The following is a 17,453-nucleotide window of genomic DNA, read 5'->3' on the forward strand; positions in this document are numbered from 1 at the left end:
GCAACGTAGAAGTAACTCCCAAGGGTTTGAATAGAAAACAGGTGATAGGTTCTACCTCAACTACTTCCCAATACCCACAGTTTAATTAGATCCTAATCATGCAAGTGTTTGAGGAATGATCTAATGCAATAAAAACTGGGTATGAAAGGGATATGATCAAAGTGTTACTTGCCTTGCTGATGATCCGCAAAACCTAGCGATTCGAAGTAACAAGCGGCACACTCCGGGTACTCTATCGCAAACAAACAAGCATACAATCAGTACTCATCTAATGCACAGGTAAAACTCGAATGAAAGATCTAACCAGAAGGTTCAACTTAAGAACTCCGGTTTGCAAAAAGAATCAACTTGAAAGAAGCAACAAAAGTCAAACGACGAAAGATAGAAACTTCGTTTGCTAATCTGGATCTAGGTCAAATTTTACTGTAGCAAAAACTTGTTTAAGTAGATTAATCGGAAAGAGAATTTCAAGGCAAAACTCTAGGCGCTTGAATCGCCTGATTCCGATAAACGAGCGAGAAGTTAAACAGATTCGAAGATTCGATCAGAAATCGAATCTGAGAAAATAACGAGAAAATCTGACGAAAAAGAAAAACGAACGAACGGTTAAAGAACGGACGTTCGTTAACAGAGAAAAACCGACGAACGCGTTCGTTAAAACGAATGGTTCGGTGAACGTTCGCAAAATAACAAAACCGAAAAAAAAACCGATCTAGGGTTTTTTTTAAATAAGTTCCGCGGAAAATATTACGTAGAAAAATAAATAAAAATCAGAAAAATATGAAATAAATTTTCCCTGTCTAGTTAGAAAATCTAGAATAGGGTGAACATTTTTATAAATCAAAATAAATATTTTGAAAACATGCATATTTTTAATGCAATAAAAATTGCAAATAAAATCCAAATAAATTCCAAATAATGATTTTAACATTTTTCCACCAGTATTTCAAATGTTTTGGAGAAGTCATATTTTCTCCTCTCATTTATTTTAACATGAAATATTTTTCCGGAGAGAAAAATAATTAAAACCCCAATCCTCGTTTGAAAAATCAAATTTAAAAAAATTCGAGAAAATCCCCAACTCTCTCCGAGGGTCCTTGAGTTGCTTAGGATTTATCGAGGATTTGTAAAAATGCAACAAAAAATGATATGCAATGATGATCTATGTATAACATTCCAAATTGAAAATTTGGGATGTTACAAACCTACCCCCCTTAAAATGAATCTCGCCCTCGAGATTCGGGTTGGTTAGAAAACAGGTGGGAGTGGTTTTTCCGTAGATCTTCCTCTCGCTCCCAGGTGGCTTCATCTTCTGTGTGGTGACTCCACTGAACTTTGCAAAACTTGATAACCTTGCTGCGGGTAACTCGGCTGGCATACTCGAGAATCTTAACTGGTTTCTCCTCATAAGTCAAATCACTTTCCAACTGAATCGCTTCCAGTGGCACAGTATCTCTCAGTGGTATCTCAGCCATCTCTGCGTGGCACTTCTTCAACTGCGAAACGTGAAATACATCATGAACTCCAGACAATCCTTCGGGCAATTCCAGCTTGTAAGCAACTTCTCCCATACGTTCCAACACTCTGTATGGTCCGATAAAACGGGGCGCTAACTTTCCCTTTAACTCCAAAGCGCTTCACTCCTCGAAGTGGTGATACTCGAAGATACACTCTGTCTCCGACTTCGTGAACTGTCTCCTTTCGTTTAGAATCGGCATAACTCTTCTGCCTGGACTGGGCTACCTTGAGCCTATCGCGAATCAACCTCACTTTCTGTTCAGACTCCTTAATCAAATCTGGTCCAAACAACTGACGGTCTCCAACTTCGTCCCATAACAACGGTGTTCTACACCTCCTTCCGTACAAAGCTTCGAAAGGGGCCATCTTCAAACTGGTTTGATAACTGTTGTTATACGAAAACTCCGCATATGGCAAATTGTCGTCCCAACTAGATCCATAATCTAGTGCACATGCTCTCAACATGTCCTCCAAAATCTAGTTGACTCTCTCGGTCTGTCCATCTGTCTGTGGGTGAAATGCTGTACTAAATTCCAGCCTGGTTCCCAACGTTTCATGTAACTGCTTCCAAAACTTCGAGGTAAATTGGGTTCCTCTGTCTGATACAATGGTCCTCGGAACTCCATGCAAACATACGATCCTGGTCATGTATATCTTTGCCAACTTAGCACTGGTGTAAGTGGTCTTCACTGGAATGAAATGAGCCACTTTCGTCAATCGGTCGACTACAACCCATATCGAGTCATAGCCTGAACGAGTCCTGGGTAATCCCGTGATAAAATCCATGCCTATTTTATCCCACTTCCATTCGGGTATCGGCAATGGTTGTAGCAATCCTGCTGGCTTCTGATGCTCTGCCTTCACTCTCTGACATACATCACAAACTGCTACATATTCCGCAATATCCTTCTTCATTCCGGTCCACCAGAAAGTATTCTTCAAATCCAAATACATCTTGGTATTCCCTGGGTGAATCGAGTACGGTGAATCATGGGCTTCCTGCAAAATCAACTTCCTGATCTCCGGATCATTTGGCACATATACGCGGTCCTCAAACCATAAGGTATCGTGCTCATCCTCACGAAATCCCTTGGCTTTTCCTTTGCTCATCTTCTCCTTTATCTCTTCAATCTCCTTGTCTGTCTTCTGAGCTTCTCTGATCCTTTCCATCAAGGTAGACTGAATCTCCAATGTCGCTAAATAGCCTCTTGGGACTATCTCCAAACATAGCTCGCGAAGGTCCTCGGCTAACTCCTGAGGTAACTCTCCTGTCATGAGGGTGTTGACATGACTCTTGCGGCTCAACGCGTCTGCTACTACGTTAGCCTTTCCAGGGTGATAATGCAATCTCATATCATAATCCTTGATGAGCTCCAACCATCTCCTCTGTCTGAGATTTAACTCCTTCTGCGTGAAAATGTACTTCAAACTCTTGTGATCCGTGTACACCTCACAATGGTTTCCGATGAGAAAATGTCTCCATGTCTTCAATGCATGCACCACGGCTGCTAATTCCAAATCATGCGTAGCATAATTCTTCTCATGGGGTTTAAGTTGTCGTGAAGCATACGACACAACTCTTCCTTCCTGCATAAGCACTGCTCCAAGTCCTCGACGAGAAGCGTCGCAATAAACTTCATAATCCTTGCGTTGATCTGGCAGAATCAACACTGGTGATGTAACCAATCGTTTCTTCAACTCTTGGAAACTAGCTTCACATTCCTCAGTCCAATTGAATTTGGTGTCCTTCTTCAATAGCTCAGTCATGGGCTTAGCAATCCTTGAGAAATTCTCGATGAATCTCCGGTAGTATCCTGCAAGTCCAAGAAAACTCCGGATTTCTCCAACTGTCGTGGGTGATTCCCAACTTGTCACTGTGTCAACCTTGGCAGGGTCTACTGCTATTCCTTCTCCAGAAATAACATGTCCAAGGAATCCAACTTCCTTCAACCAAAACTCACATTTGCTGAACTTGGCATATAACTGATGTTCTCTGAGCTTCTCAAGTACCAATCGTAAATGCTCCTCATGCTCTTCTTCATCCTTGGAAAAGATTAAAATATCATCAATGAACACCACGACGAACTTATCCAAAAACTCCATAAACACTTTGTTCATCAGGTTCATGAAATAGGCAGGTGCGTTAGTCAGTCCAAATGACATAACGGTATACTCATACAATCCATATCTGGTGGTAAATGCCGTCTTAGGTATATCCTGCTCTCGAATCTTTAACTGATGGTATCCTGATCGTAGATCGATCTTGGAAAATACTTTAGCTCCTTGCAGGCGGTCAAACAAATCATTGATCATCGGCAGTGGGTACTTGTTTTTGATGGTCACTTCATTCAATCCTCGGTAATCAACAACCATCCTCAGCGATCCATCTTTCTTCTCCACTAGAAGTACTGGTGATCCCCAAGGTGACGAACTTGGGCGAATATAGCCTTTATCCAGTAACTCCTTGATCTGCTTCTTAATTTCCTCCAAATCCTTTGCGGGCATCCTGTACGGTCTCTTAGATATTGGCCCTGTGCCTGGCAAAAGTTCAATCAAGAACTCAATGTCTCTATCCGGTGGCATGCCTGGCAACTCTTCTGGAAATACATCCGGATAATCCTTCACCACTGGTACTTCCTCCTGTACAACTCCTGATAAGGAATTTACTTGAGTCCTCTTCGGCATATGCCGGGATACATACTTGATCCTTTTTCCTTCCGGGGTGGTAAGCAAAATCGTCTTGCTGGCACAATCGATGTTTCCTCCATACAACGATAGCCAATCCATTCCCAAAATCACATCCAAACCTTGCGATTCCAAAACAATGAGGTCTGAGGGGAAAACATGCCTACCAATGGCCAATGGTATCTGAAAACATCCTTGGGTGGCCATATACTCTGCTCCTGGCGAGGTTACTAACATAGGGTTTCTGAGAACTTTGGTGGACATCTTAAACTTATTCACGAATCCCCTTGATATGTATGAATGCGATGCACCAGTATCGAAAAGAACAGTTGCAGTAAATGACTTAACCAAAAACTTACCTATTACTGCATCAGGCTGAGCTTCAACCTCCTCCACGCTCACGTGGTTCACATGTCCTTTGTTGAACGGGTTCGGCTTCTTCCCAGAGCTTCCATTGCCATTTCCATTTTGGGCTTCAGGACATTCATTGGCATAATGTCCATTCTTCTGGCACTTAAAACAAGTGACTTGGCTCAGGTCCCTCTTGGCTGGGGTAGATGGGTTGGTGCGGTTCTGTCCGTTGCTTCCTCCATTCCCATTACCATTTTTGGAGCCATTATGGTTGTGCGAACTACCTCCTCCATGGGTATGCTGAAACTGTCCTCCCGGCTTCGGGGTAAAACGAGGCTTCTGCTGAGCTCCTGAGTTATACTTCCCTTGTCCATACTTCCTCTTACGGTTTTCAATCTGCTGTTGCTTCCCTTCAATCATGAGAGCTCTATCTACCAGCTCCTGGTAGTTGTTGAAAGTTGCTACCATCAACTGCATACTCAGTTCATCATTCAGTCCTTCCAAAAACTTCTCCTGCTTGGCAGCATCTGTAGCAACGTCATCTGGTGCATAACGTGCTAACTTACTGAAATCCTCCACATACTGGCCTACGGTGCGTCCTCCTTGGCGTAGGTTGCGAAACTCACGCTTCTTCATAGCCATAGCTCCTGCTGAAACATGAGCTGTACGGAAAGCTTGCTGAAACTGGTCCCATGTGACAGTGTCAATAGGGTGCGTGGCTGTATAATTCTCCCACCATGATGCTGCGGGTCCATCAAGCTGATGTGCGGCAAAACGCACTCTTTCCGCATCTGTGCATCCTGCAGTGGTCAACTCCCTTCCAACTTTGCGGAGCCAATCATCTGCTACAATCGGCTCGGTGCTACTGGAAAACACCGGCGGGTTTAGCCTTAAGAAACGGGCTAAGTGATCAACAGGTGGTGGTGGCGGTGGGTTGTTGTTGTTGTTGTTGCCTTGGTTCTGAACTAACACTTGCATCAGGGCATTCTGTTGCTGAATCAACTGGGTGATCTCTGGCGGGAAAACAAATCCGGTGTCGCGTCTCGGAGGCATCTGATAGGTTTAGAAAAGATGAGAGTTAAGAATAGAATGAGGTCTAGAGAGAAAACACTACCCATATGCTCATGAGACAAATTCAATCAATATCACTCAATCAATCCAAACAAGGCAAAACAATCGATCTAACTAGCGTTACAAAGTGCTTGAACTATACTATTAAATGGGGGGGAAAACTACTACTGATATGGTGGTCTACTAGAAATTCTGATCCGTTGAAGACTCCATGATGTCTGCTCCAGCTTCATCAATCCATTCGTCTTCACTTGGTTCCGAGTCGGTGTCGTCGATGATGATGTAGTTATCCGGACAAGTGCATTCGTCGACTTCTGCTTTTGGCACTGGATTTCCCACGAATGATCCAATCTTATTCTCCAGGTCGTCAATCTTCCCTACTAGTGCGTTGATTTCCTCCAAGTAATCTTCGCGTGTAGTCTTGAGTTCTTCTTGGAGTTCCTTGATCTTCGTGAATGCCTTCTTCAGTTCTTCCTTGTCCGTGCACATCTGGTTCTCCTGGCGACGAATATGTTGGTTCTGCTCCTGGATGAAAGCTGCAATTGATCCATCCTTCTTGGTCTTGATCATCTCCCATTGCGCGTCTCGACGTCCACAAATTTGATAAATTGTATCCTTAAGCTCCTGGTGGTAGACTTCTCCAATGCGTCCCATGGCGATGTGTGCGGCCATGCTCTTCCCTAAACTCCAAGTTGGTGCTTCGAAAACCAATCTCATGGGTTCCGTAATGGCACAAACGTCCTTCCTGGAATGATAACTTGAATCTTCCAGCTCTCCTCTTCAGGTAATGTGGCGTTGTAGGTTCCGGTGACGCTTGGTATTCCTATGTTCAAGTACTTGGTGACTTCCTTCAAATGTCGTCCAAACGGCGTGTCTTCATCTGGTTGCATGAACTTGCTCCTTGCATTCGCCATTCCTAAAAGAGTAGAAAGTGGAGAGGGGTCAGAAATGAGAAGAGAGAAGCTTTCTAGGGCTTAAGCTTAGTGGTCGTGTCCTATAGTCAGCGTGTGCTCTGATACCAACTTTGTAGCGACCAGACCTCAAATGGCCTGTGCTGCTGTGCACCAGTGTCATCCCTGGATCAGTAATGCTGACACGCACAGTACAAATGGAGGATTTATAACAGAGTAGCAATCACACACTTATTACATCGAATATCTCCGAAGAGATTAAGTATGATAAACATGGCTTAAGGCCATCTAATAACGATAACAGCGGAAGACTTGGAAGATAAGTGAGTCCATCAACTCCAGCGGCATCACTGAGTATAAGACCACGACCTAAGGCACCTTACTCGTCGTCTGAAAAGTCTGCAACATGAAACGTTGCAGCCCGAAAACGGGTCAGCACATAGAATATGCTGGCAATGTAACACATAGAGAATAATGAACAATAATAATGCTATACTATATGCATATATGGCTGGTGGAAAGCTCTATGGTTACAGTTTTGCGAAAAGCCAATTTTATCCTACTTCAAAGGAATAAATTTTATTTAACTATCATGGTGGTTGTTAAACATTGAGATGGTTGACAGCATCTCAATCCCAATTAAAAGTCATCAATAACCCAACAAAATTAATTAGAGTAACATAGTGTTGAGATTCACATGATAATCCAAGTACTAGATACTCAAGTTGTCCATAACCGGGGACACGGCTAACCATGATTAGTTTGTACACTCTGCAGAGGTTTGTGCACTTTTCCCCACAAGACTTGATCTCCTCCGTTGGATTACTCGCACTACATGGTGTTTGAGTAACGGATGACCAAGACACAGTCTTTCAGAAGTGTTTGCACCTTACGTATGGGTAGACAGTTACACCTACTTTCCCCTACATCTGCTAGTCTACCACTGTAAGAGTTCACACAACTTAGTCAACTATGCTAGAGCCCATAATAGCTTGCGGCTGCACACGGAAGTTTCTAGCATGAATAATCTCATGATCCCTTTGAACCTGGGTGGCGGTCCAAAAGAAAAGCAGGCAATCCTGGAATACCCAGGTACCTCAATCCACCCAGATGTGAGTTTAAGTTGCCACCTTAAGTAAACCATTAATTAACAATCTCACATCTGTCATGAATTTCACTCAAACCCAAACCACGTCTACGAGCATAGCATGGCAATAGTAAAAGCAACGTAGAAGTAACTCCCAAGGGTTTGAATAGAAAACAGGTGATAGGTTCTACCTCATCTACTTCCCAATACCCACAGTTTAATTAGATCCTAATCATGCAAGTGTTTTGAGGGTTGAATCTAATGCATAAAAACTGGGTATGAAAGGGATATGATCAAAGTGTTACTTGCCTTGCTGATGATCCGCAAAACCTAGCGATTCGAAGTAACAAGCGGCACACTCCGGGTACTCTATCGCAAACAAACAAGCATACAATCAGTACTCATCTAATGCACAGGTAAAACTCGAATGAAAGATCTAACCAGAAGGTTCAACTTAAGAACTCCGGTTTGCAAAAAGAATCAACTTGAAAGAAGCAACGAAAGTCAAACGACGAAAGATAGAAACTTCGTTTGCTAATCTGGATCTAGGTCAAATTTTACTGTAGAAAAAACTTGTTTAAGTAGATTAATCGGAAAGAGAATTTCAAGACGAAACTCTAGGCGCTTGAATCGCCTGATTCCGATAAACGAGCGAGAAGTTAAACAGATTCGATCAGAAATCGAATCTGAGAAAATAACGAGAAAATCCGACGAAAAAGAAAAACGAACGAACGGTTAAAGAACGAACGTTCGTTAACAGAGAAAAACCGACGAACGCGTTCGTTAAAACGAACGGTTCGGTGAATGTTCGCAAAATAACATAACCGAAAAAAAACCGATCTAGGGTTTTTTTTATAAATAAGTTCCGCGGAAAATATTACATAGAAAAATAAATATAAATCAGAAAAATATGAAATAAATTTTCCCCGTCTAGTTAGAAAATCTAGAATAGGGTGAACATTTTTATAAATCAAAATAAATATTTTTAAAACATGCATAGTTTTAATGCAATAAAAATTGCAAATAAAATCCAAATAAATTCCAAATAATGATTTTAACATTTTTCCTTCAGTATTTCAAATGTTTTGGAGAAGTCATATTTTCTCCTCTCGTTTATTTTAACATGAAATATTTTTCCGGAGAGAAAAATAATTAAAACCCCAATCCTCGTTTGAAAAATCAAATTTAAAAAAATTCGAGAAAATCCCCAACTCTCTCCGAGGGTCCTTGAGTTGCTTAGGATTTATCGAGGATTTGTAAAAATGCAACAAAACATGATATGCAATGATGATCTATGTATAACATTCCAAATTGAAAATTTGGGATGTTACAGAAGAGGCGAGGAATCAGGAGATCTACGAGCAGTCCGACCGCTTCGAGAGGGATCGTCTGGAGCGGCAGTGGGTGTTTGAGCTGGCGAGCGTCGCTGAACATGCAGCAGCGACAGGCACTGTATTGCATTTGTCCAGCTCATCGGTAGGCTCCTCCTCCTCCTCTGCCTCTTACTGAGCGCGCTCGGAAGAGGAGAGGCTGCCGGAAGTAGCACAAAGCCCCTCCATGGTAGTAGTAGTATTTAGGGGCTATTTTGTTCAGTTCATCTGACTATAGATGTGTGGTCAAACTGTACAACGTACTTAAAATTAGCTAGTATATATATAGTTGAAATAGCTATTTCAGTACGTGGTTGACAACAATTGGGGAGAAGTTTGGTCGGTTCAGCTGTCGAGTTGAACTATTTGTATAAATTAAGAACGGTTGCTTAATGTATGAATGAAATCCGTGCTTAATTACTGAATTTTAGTTGCAAAAATTGTTGGGGAACATAGTAATTTCAAAAAAATTCCTACGCACACACAAGATCATGGTGATGCATAGCAACGAGAGGGGAGACTATGTCCACGTACCCTCGTAGACCGAAAGCGGAAGCGTTAGCACAACGCGGTTGATGTAGTCGTACGTCTTCACGATCCGACCGGTCAAGTACCGAACGTACGGCACCTCCGAGTTCAGCACACGTTCAGCTCGATGACGTCCCTCGAACTCCGATCCAGCCGAGCTTTGAGGGAGAGTTCCGTCAGATCGACGGCGTGGTGACGATGATGATGTTCTACCGACACAAGGCTTCGCCTAAGCACCGCTACGATATTATCGAGGTGGACTATGGTGGAGGGGGCACCGCACACGGCTAAGAGATCCAAGGATCAATTGTTGTGTCTCCAAGGGGTGCCCCCCTCCCCATATATAAAGGAGTGGAGGAGGGGGAGGGTCGACCCTCTCTATGGCGCGCCCTAGGAGGAGTCCTACTCCCACCGGGAGTAGGATTCCCCCCTTCCAAGTAGTAGGAGTAGGAGTCAAGGAAAGGGGAGAGAGAAGAGAAGGAAGGAGGGGGCGCAGCCCCTCCCCTAGTCCAATTCGGACTAGGCCTTGGGGGGGGCGCCCAGCCTCTCCTCTCTCTTTCCCCTAAAGCCCAATAAGGCCCATATACTCCCCGGAAAATTCCCGTAACTCTCCGGTACTCCGAAAAATACCCGAATCACTCGGAACCTTTCCGATGTCCGAATATAGTCGTCCAATATATCGATCTTTACGTCTCGACCATTTCGAGACTCCTCGTCATGTCCCTAATCTCATCCGGGACTCCGAACTGCCTTCGGTACATCAAAACACATAAACTCGTAATATAACCGTCATCGAATTTTAAGCGTGCGGACCCTACGGGTTCGAGAACAATGTAGACATGACCGAGACACATCTCCGGTCAATAACCAATAGCAGAACCTAGATGCTCATATTGGCTCCCACATATTCTACGAAGATCTTTATCGGTCAAACCGCATAACAACATACGTTGTTCCCTTTGTCATTGATATGTTACTTGCCCGAGATTCGATCGTCGGTATCTCAATACCTAGTTTAATCTCGTTACCGGCAAGTCTCTTTACTCGTTCCATAATACATCATCCCACAACTAACTCATTAGTTACAATGCTTGCAAGGCTTATAGTGATGTGCATTACTGAGTGGGCGTAGAGATACCTCTCCGACAATCGGAGTGACAAATCCTAATCTCGAAATACGCCAACCCAACAAGTACCTTCGGAGACACCTGTAGAGCACCTTTATAATCACCCAGTTACGTTGTGACGTTTGGTAGCACACAAAGTGTTCCTCCGGTAAACGGGAGTTGCATAATCTCATAGTCATAGGAACATGTATAAGTCATGAAGAAAGCAATAGCAGAATACTAAATGATCAAGTGCTAAGCTAACGGAATGGGTCAAGTAAATCACATCATTCTCCTAATGATGTGATCCCGTTAATCAAATGACAACTCATGTCTATGGCTAGGAAACATAACCATCTTTGATCAACGAGCTGGTCAAGTAGAGGCATACTAGTGACACTCTGTTTGTCTATGTATTCACACAAGTATTATGTTTCCGGTTAATACAATTCTAGCATGAATAATAAACATTTATCATGAAATAAGGAAATAAATAATAACTTTATTATTGCCTCTAGGGCATATTTCCTTCAGTCTCCCACTTGCACTAGATTCAATAATCTAGATCACATCGCCATGTGATTTAACATGAATAGTTCACATCACCATGTGATTAACACCCATAGTTCACATGGTCATGTGACCAATACCCAAAAGGTTTACTAGAGTCAATAATCTAGTTCACATCGCGATGTGATTAACACCCAAAGAGTACTAAGGTGTGATCATGTTTTGCTTGTGATAGAAGTTTAGTCAACAGGTCTGCCATATTCAGATCCGTATGTATTTTGCAAATTTCTATGTCTACAATGCTTTGCACGGAGCTACTTTAGCTAATTGTTCCCACTTTCAATATGTATCCAGATGAAGACTTAGAGTCATCTGGATCAGTGCCAAAACTTGTATCGACGTAACCCTTTTACGACGAACCTTTTGTCACCTCCATAATCGAGAAACATATCCTTATTCCACTAAGGATAATTTTGACCGCTGTCCAGTGATCTACTCCTAGATCACTATTGTACTCCCTTGCCAAAATAAGTGTAGGGTATACAATAGATCTGGTACATAGCATGGCATACTTTATAGAACCTATGGCTGAGGCACATGGAATGACTTTCATTCTCTTTCTATCTTTTGCCGTGGTCGGGCTTTGAGTCTTACTCAAATTCACACCTTGTAACACATGCAAGAACTCTTTCTTTGACTGTTCCATTTTGAACTACTTCAAAATCTTGTCAAGGTATGTACTCATTGAAAAAACTTATCAACCGTTTTGATCTATCTCTATAGATCTTGATGCTCAATATGTAAGCAGCTTCACCAAGGTCTTTCTTTGAAAAACTCCTTTCAAACACTCCTTTATGCTTTGCAGAATAATTCTACATTATTTCCGATCAACAATATGTCATTCACATATACTTATCAGAAATGTTGTAGTGCTCCCACTGACTTTCTTGTAAATACAGGCTTCACCGCAAGTCTGTATAAAACTATATGCTTTGACCAACTCATCAAAGCGTATATTCCAACTCCGAGATGCTTGCACCAGTCCATAGATGGATCGCTGCAGCTTGCACATTTTGTTAACACCTTTAGGATCGACAAAACCTTCTGGTTGCATCATATACAACTCTTCTTTAATAAATCCATTAAGTAATGCAGTTTTGTTTATCCATTTGCCTGATTTCATAAAATGCGGCAATTGCTAACATGATTCGGACAGACTTAAGCATAGATACAAGTGAGAAACTCTCATCGTAGTCAACACCTTGAACTTGTCGAAAACCTTTTGCGACAATTCTAGCTTTGTATATAGTAACACTACTATCAGCGTCCGTCTTCCTCTTGAAGATCCATTTAATCTCAATGGCTCGCCGATCATTTGGGCAAGTCAATCAAAGTCCATACTTTGTCCTCATACATGGATCCCATCTCAGATTTCATGGCCTCAAACCATTTCGCAGAATCTGGGCTCATCATTGCTTCCTCATAGTTCGTAGGTTCATCATGGTCAAGTAACATGACCTCAAGAATAGGATTACCGTACCACTCTGGTGCGGATCTCACTCTGGTTTACCTACGAGGTTCGGTAGTAACTTGATCTGAAGTTACATGATCATCATCATTAGCTTCCTCACTAATTGGCGTAGTAGTCACAGGAACAAATTTCTGTGATGAACTATTTTCCAATAAGGGAGCAGGTACGGTTACCTCATCAAGTTCAACTTTCCTCTCACTCACTTCTTTCGAGAGAAACTCCTTCTCTAGAAAGGATCCATTCTTAGCAACGAATATCTTGCCTTCGGATCAGTAATAGAAGGTGTACCCAACTGTCTCCTTTGGGTACTATGAAGACACATTTCTCCGATTTGGGTTTGAGCTTATCAGGATGAAACTTTTTCTTATAAGCATCGCAACCTCAAACTTTTAAGAAATGACAACTTTTGTTTCTTGCCAAACCACAGTTCATATGGTGTCGTCTCAAACGAATTTAGATGGTGCCCCTTTTTTACGTGAATACAGCTGTCTCTAATGCATAACCCCAAAACTATAGTGGTAAATCGGTAAGAAACATCATAGATTGCACTATATCCAATAAAGTATGGTTATGACGTTCGGACACACCATTATGCTGGGGTGTTCCAGATGGCGTGAGTTGTGAAACTATTCTGTATTGTTTCAAATGAAGACCAAACTCGTAACTCAAATATTCTCCTCCACGATCAGATTGTAGAAACTTTATTTTCTTGTTATGATGATTTTCCACTTCACTCAAAAATTATATGAACTTTTCAAATATTTCAGACTTATGTTTCATCAAGTAGATATACGCATATCTGCTCAAATCATCTGTGAACGTCAGAAAATAACGATACCCGCCGCGAGCCTCAAAACTCATCGGATCACATACATCAGTATGTATTATTTCCAATAAGTCAGTTGCTCGCTCCATTGTTCCGGAGAACGGAGTCTTAGTCATCTTGCCCATAAGGCATGGTTCGCAAGCATCAAGTGATTCATAATCAAGTGATTCCAAAATCCCATCAACATGGAGTTTCTTCAAGCGCTTTACACCAATATGACCTAAACGGGAGTGCCACAAATAAGTTGCACTATCATTATTAACTTTGCATCTTTTGGCTTCAATATTATGAATATGTGTATCACTACGATCGAGATCCAACGAAGCATTTTCATTGGGTGTGTAACCATATAAGGTTTTATTCATGTAAACAGAACAACAATTATTCTCTCACTTAAATGAATAACCGTATTGCAATAAACATGATCAAATCATATTCACGCTAAACGCAAACACCAAATAACACTTATTTAGATTCAACACTAATCCCGAAAGTATAGGGAGTGTGCGATGATGATCATATCAATCTTGGAGCCACTTCCAACACACATCGTCACTTCACCCTTAACTAGTCTCTGTTCATTCTGCAACTCCTGTTTCGAGTTACTAATCTTAGCAACTGAACTAGTATGGGTTGCTATAAACACTAGTAAAGTACACATCAATAACATGTATATCAAATATACCTTTGTTCACTTTGCCATCCTTCTTATCCGCCAAATACTTGGGGCAGTTCCGCTTCCAGTGACCAGTCCCTTTGCAGTAGAAGCACTTAGTCTCAAGCTTAGGTATAGACTTGGGCTTATTCACTTGAGTAGCAACTTGCTTGCCGTTCTTCTTGAAGTTCCCCTTCTTCCCTTTGCCCTTTTCTTGAAACTAGTGGTCTTGTTGACCATCAACACTTGATGTTTTTCTTGATTTCTACCTTCGTTGATTTCAGCATCACGAAGAGCTTGGGAATCGTTTCCGTTATCCCTTGCATATTATAGTTCATCACGAAGTTCTAGCAACTTGGTGATAGTGACTAGAGAACTTTGTCAATCACTATCTTATCTGGAAGATTAACTCCCACTTGATTCAAGTGATTGTAGTACTCAGATAATCTGAGCACATGCTTACTGGTATTCTCCTCCATCTTGTAGGCAAAGTAATGTCAGAGGTCTCATACCACTCGACACGGGCATGAGTATGAAATACCAATTTCAACTCTTGGAACATCTTATATGCTCCGTGGCGTTCAAAACATTTTTGAAGTCCCGGTTCTAAGCCGTAAAGTATGGTGCACTAAACTATCAAGTAGTTATCATACCGAGCTTTTGTCAAAACATGCAAAACGTCTGCATCTGCTCCTGCAATAGTTCTGTCACCTAGCGGTGCATCAAGGACATAATACTTCTGTGCAACAATGAGGATAATCCTCAGATCACGGAGCTAGTCCGCATCTTTGCTACTAACATCTTTCAACTTATTTTTCTCTAGGAACATATCAAAAATAAAACAGGGGAGCTAAACGCGAGCTATTGATCTACAACATAGACATGCTAATACTACCAGGACTAAGTTCATGATAAATTAAAGTTCAATTTAATCATATTACTTAAGAACTCCCACTTAGATAGACATCTCTCTAATCATCTAAGTGATCACGTGATCCAGATCAACTAAACCATGTCCGATCATCACGTGAGATGGAGTAGTTTCAATGGTGAACATCACTATGTTGATCATATCTACTATATGATTCACGCTCGACCTTTCGGTCTCAGTGTTCCGAGGCCATATATGTTATATGCTAGGATCGTCAAGTTTAACCTGAGTATTCCGTGTGTGCAACTGTTTTGCACCCGTTGTATTTGAACGTAGAGCCTATCACACCCGATCATCACGTGGTGTCTCAGCACGAAGAACTTTCGCAACGGTGCATACTCAGGGAGAACACTTATACCTTGATAATTTAGTGAGAGATCATCTTATAATGCTACCATCAATCAAAGCAAGATAAGATGCATAAAAGATAAACATCACACGCAATCAATATAAGTGATATGATATGGTCATCGTCATCTTGTGCTTGTGATCTCCATCTCTGAAGCACCGTCATGATCACCATCGTCACCGGCGCGACACCTTGATCTCCATCGTAGCATCGTTGTCGTCTCGCCAACTTATGCTTTTACGACTATCGCTACTGCTTAGTGATAAAGTAAAGCATTACAGGGCGATTGCATTGCATACAATAAAGCGACAACCATATGGCTCCTGCCAGTTGCCGATAACTCGGTTACAAAACATGATCATCTCATACAATAAAATTTAGCATCATGCCTTGACCATATCACATCACAACATGCCCTGCAAAAACAAGTTAGACGTCCTCTACTTTGTTGTTGCAAGTTTTACGTGGCTGCTACGGGCTGAGCAAGAACCGTTCTTACCTACGCATCAAAACCACAACGATAGTTCGTCAAGTTAGTGCTGTTTTAACCTTCTCAAGGACCGGGCGTAGCCACAATCGGTTCAACTAAAGTTGGAGAAACTAACACCCGCCAGCCACCTGTGTGCAAAGTACGTCGGTAGAACCAGTCTCGCGTAAGCGTACGCGTAATGTCGGTCCGGGCCGCTTCATCCAACAATACCGCCGAACCAAAGTGTGACATGCTGGTAAGCAGTATGACTTGTATCGCCCACAACTCACTTGTGTTCTACTCGTGCATATAACATCTACGCATAAAACCAGGCTCTGATACCACTGTTGGGGAACGTAGTAATTTCAAAAAATTTCCTACGCACACACAAGATCATGGAGATGCATAGCAACGAGAGGGGAGAGTGTGTCCACGTACCCTCGTAGACTGAAAGCGGAAGCGTTAGCACAACGCGGTTGATGTAGTCGTACGTCTTCACGATCCGACCGATCAAGTACCGAACGTACGGCACCTCCGAGTTCAGCACACGTTCAGCTCGACGACGTCCCTCGAACTCCGATCCAGCCGAGCTTTGAGGGAGAGTTCCGTCAGCACGACGGCATGGTGACGATGATGATGTTCTACCGACGCAGGGCTTCGCCTAAGCACCGCTACGATATTATCGAGGTGGACTATGGTGGAGGGGGGCACCGCACACGGCTAAGAGATCCAAGGGATCAATTGTTGTGTCTCCAAGGGGTGCCCCCTCCCCGTATATAAAGGAGTGGAGGAGGGGGAGGGCCGGCCCTCTCTATGGCGCGCCCTAGGAGGAGTCCTACTCAGGATTCCCCCCTTCCAAGTAGTAGGAGTAGGAGTCAAGGAAAGGGGAGAGAGAAGAGAAGGAAGGAGGGGTCGCAGCCCCTCCCCCTAGTCCAATTCGGACTAGGCCTTGGGGGGCGCCCAGCCTCTCCTCTCTCTTTCCCCTAAAGCCCAATAAGGCCCATATACTCCCCGGCGAATTCCCCTAACTCTCCGGTACTCCGAAAAATACCCGAATCACTCGGAACCTTTCCGATGTCCGAATATAGTTGTCCAATATATTGATCTTTACGTCTCGACCATTTCGAGACTCCTCGTCATGTCCCTGATCTCATCCGGGACTCCGAACTACCATCGGTACATCAAAACACATAAACTAATAATATAACCGTCATCGAATTTTAAGCGTGCAGACCCTACGGGTTCGAGAACAATGTAGACATGACCAAGACACGTCTCCGGTCAATAACCAATAGCGGAACCTGGATGCTCATATTGGCTCCCACATATTCTACGAAGATATTTATCGGTCAAACCGCATAACAACATATGTTGTTCCCTTTGTCATCGGTATGTTACTTGCCCAAGATTCGATCGTCGGTATCTCAATACCTAGTTTAATCTTGTTACCGGCAAGTCTCTTTACTCGTTCCATAATACATCATCCCACAACTAACTCATTAGTTACAATGCTTGCAAGGCTTATAGTGATGTGCATTACTGAGTGGGCCCAGAG

The sequence above is a fragment of the Triticum aestivum genome, chromosome 1D (genome assembly GCF_018294505.1).
Source record: "Triticum aestivum cultivar Chinese Spring chromosome 1D, IWGSC CS RefSeq v2.1, whole genome shotgun sequence".
Lineage (NCBI taxonomy): Eukaryota > Viridiplantae > Streptophyta > Magnoliopsida > Poales > Poaceae > Triticum > Triticum aestivum.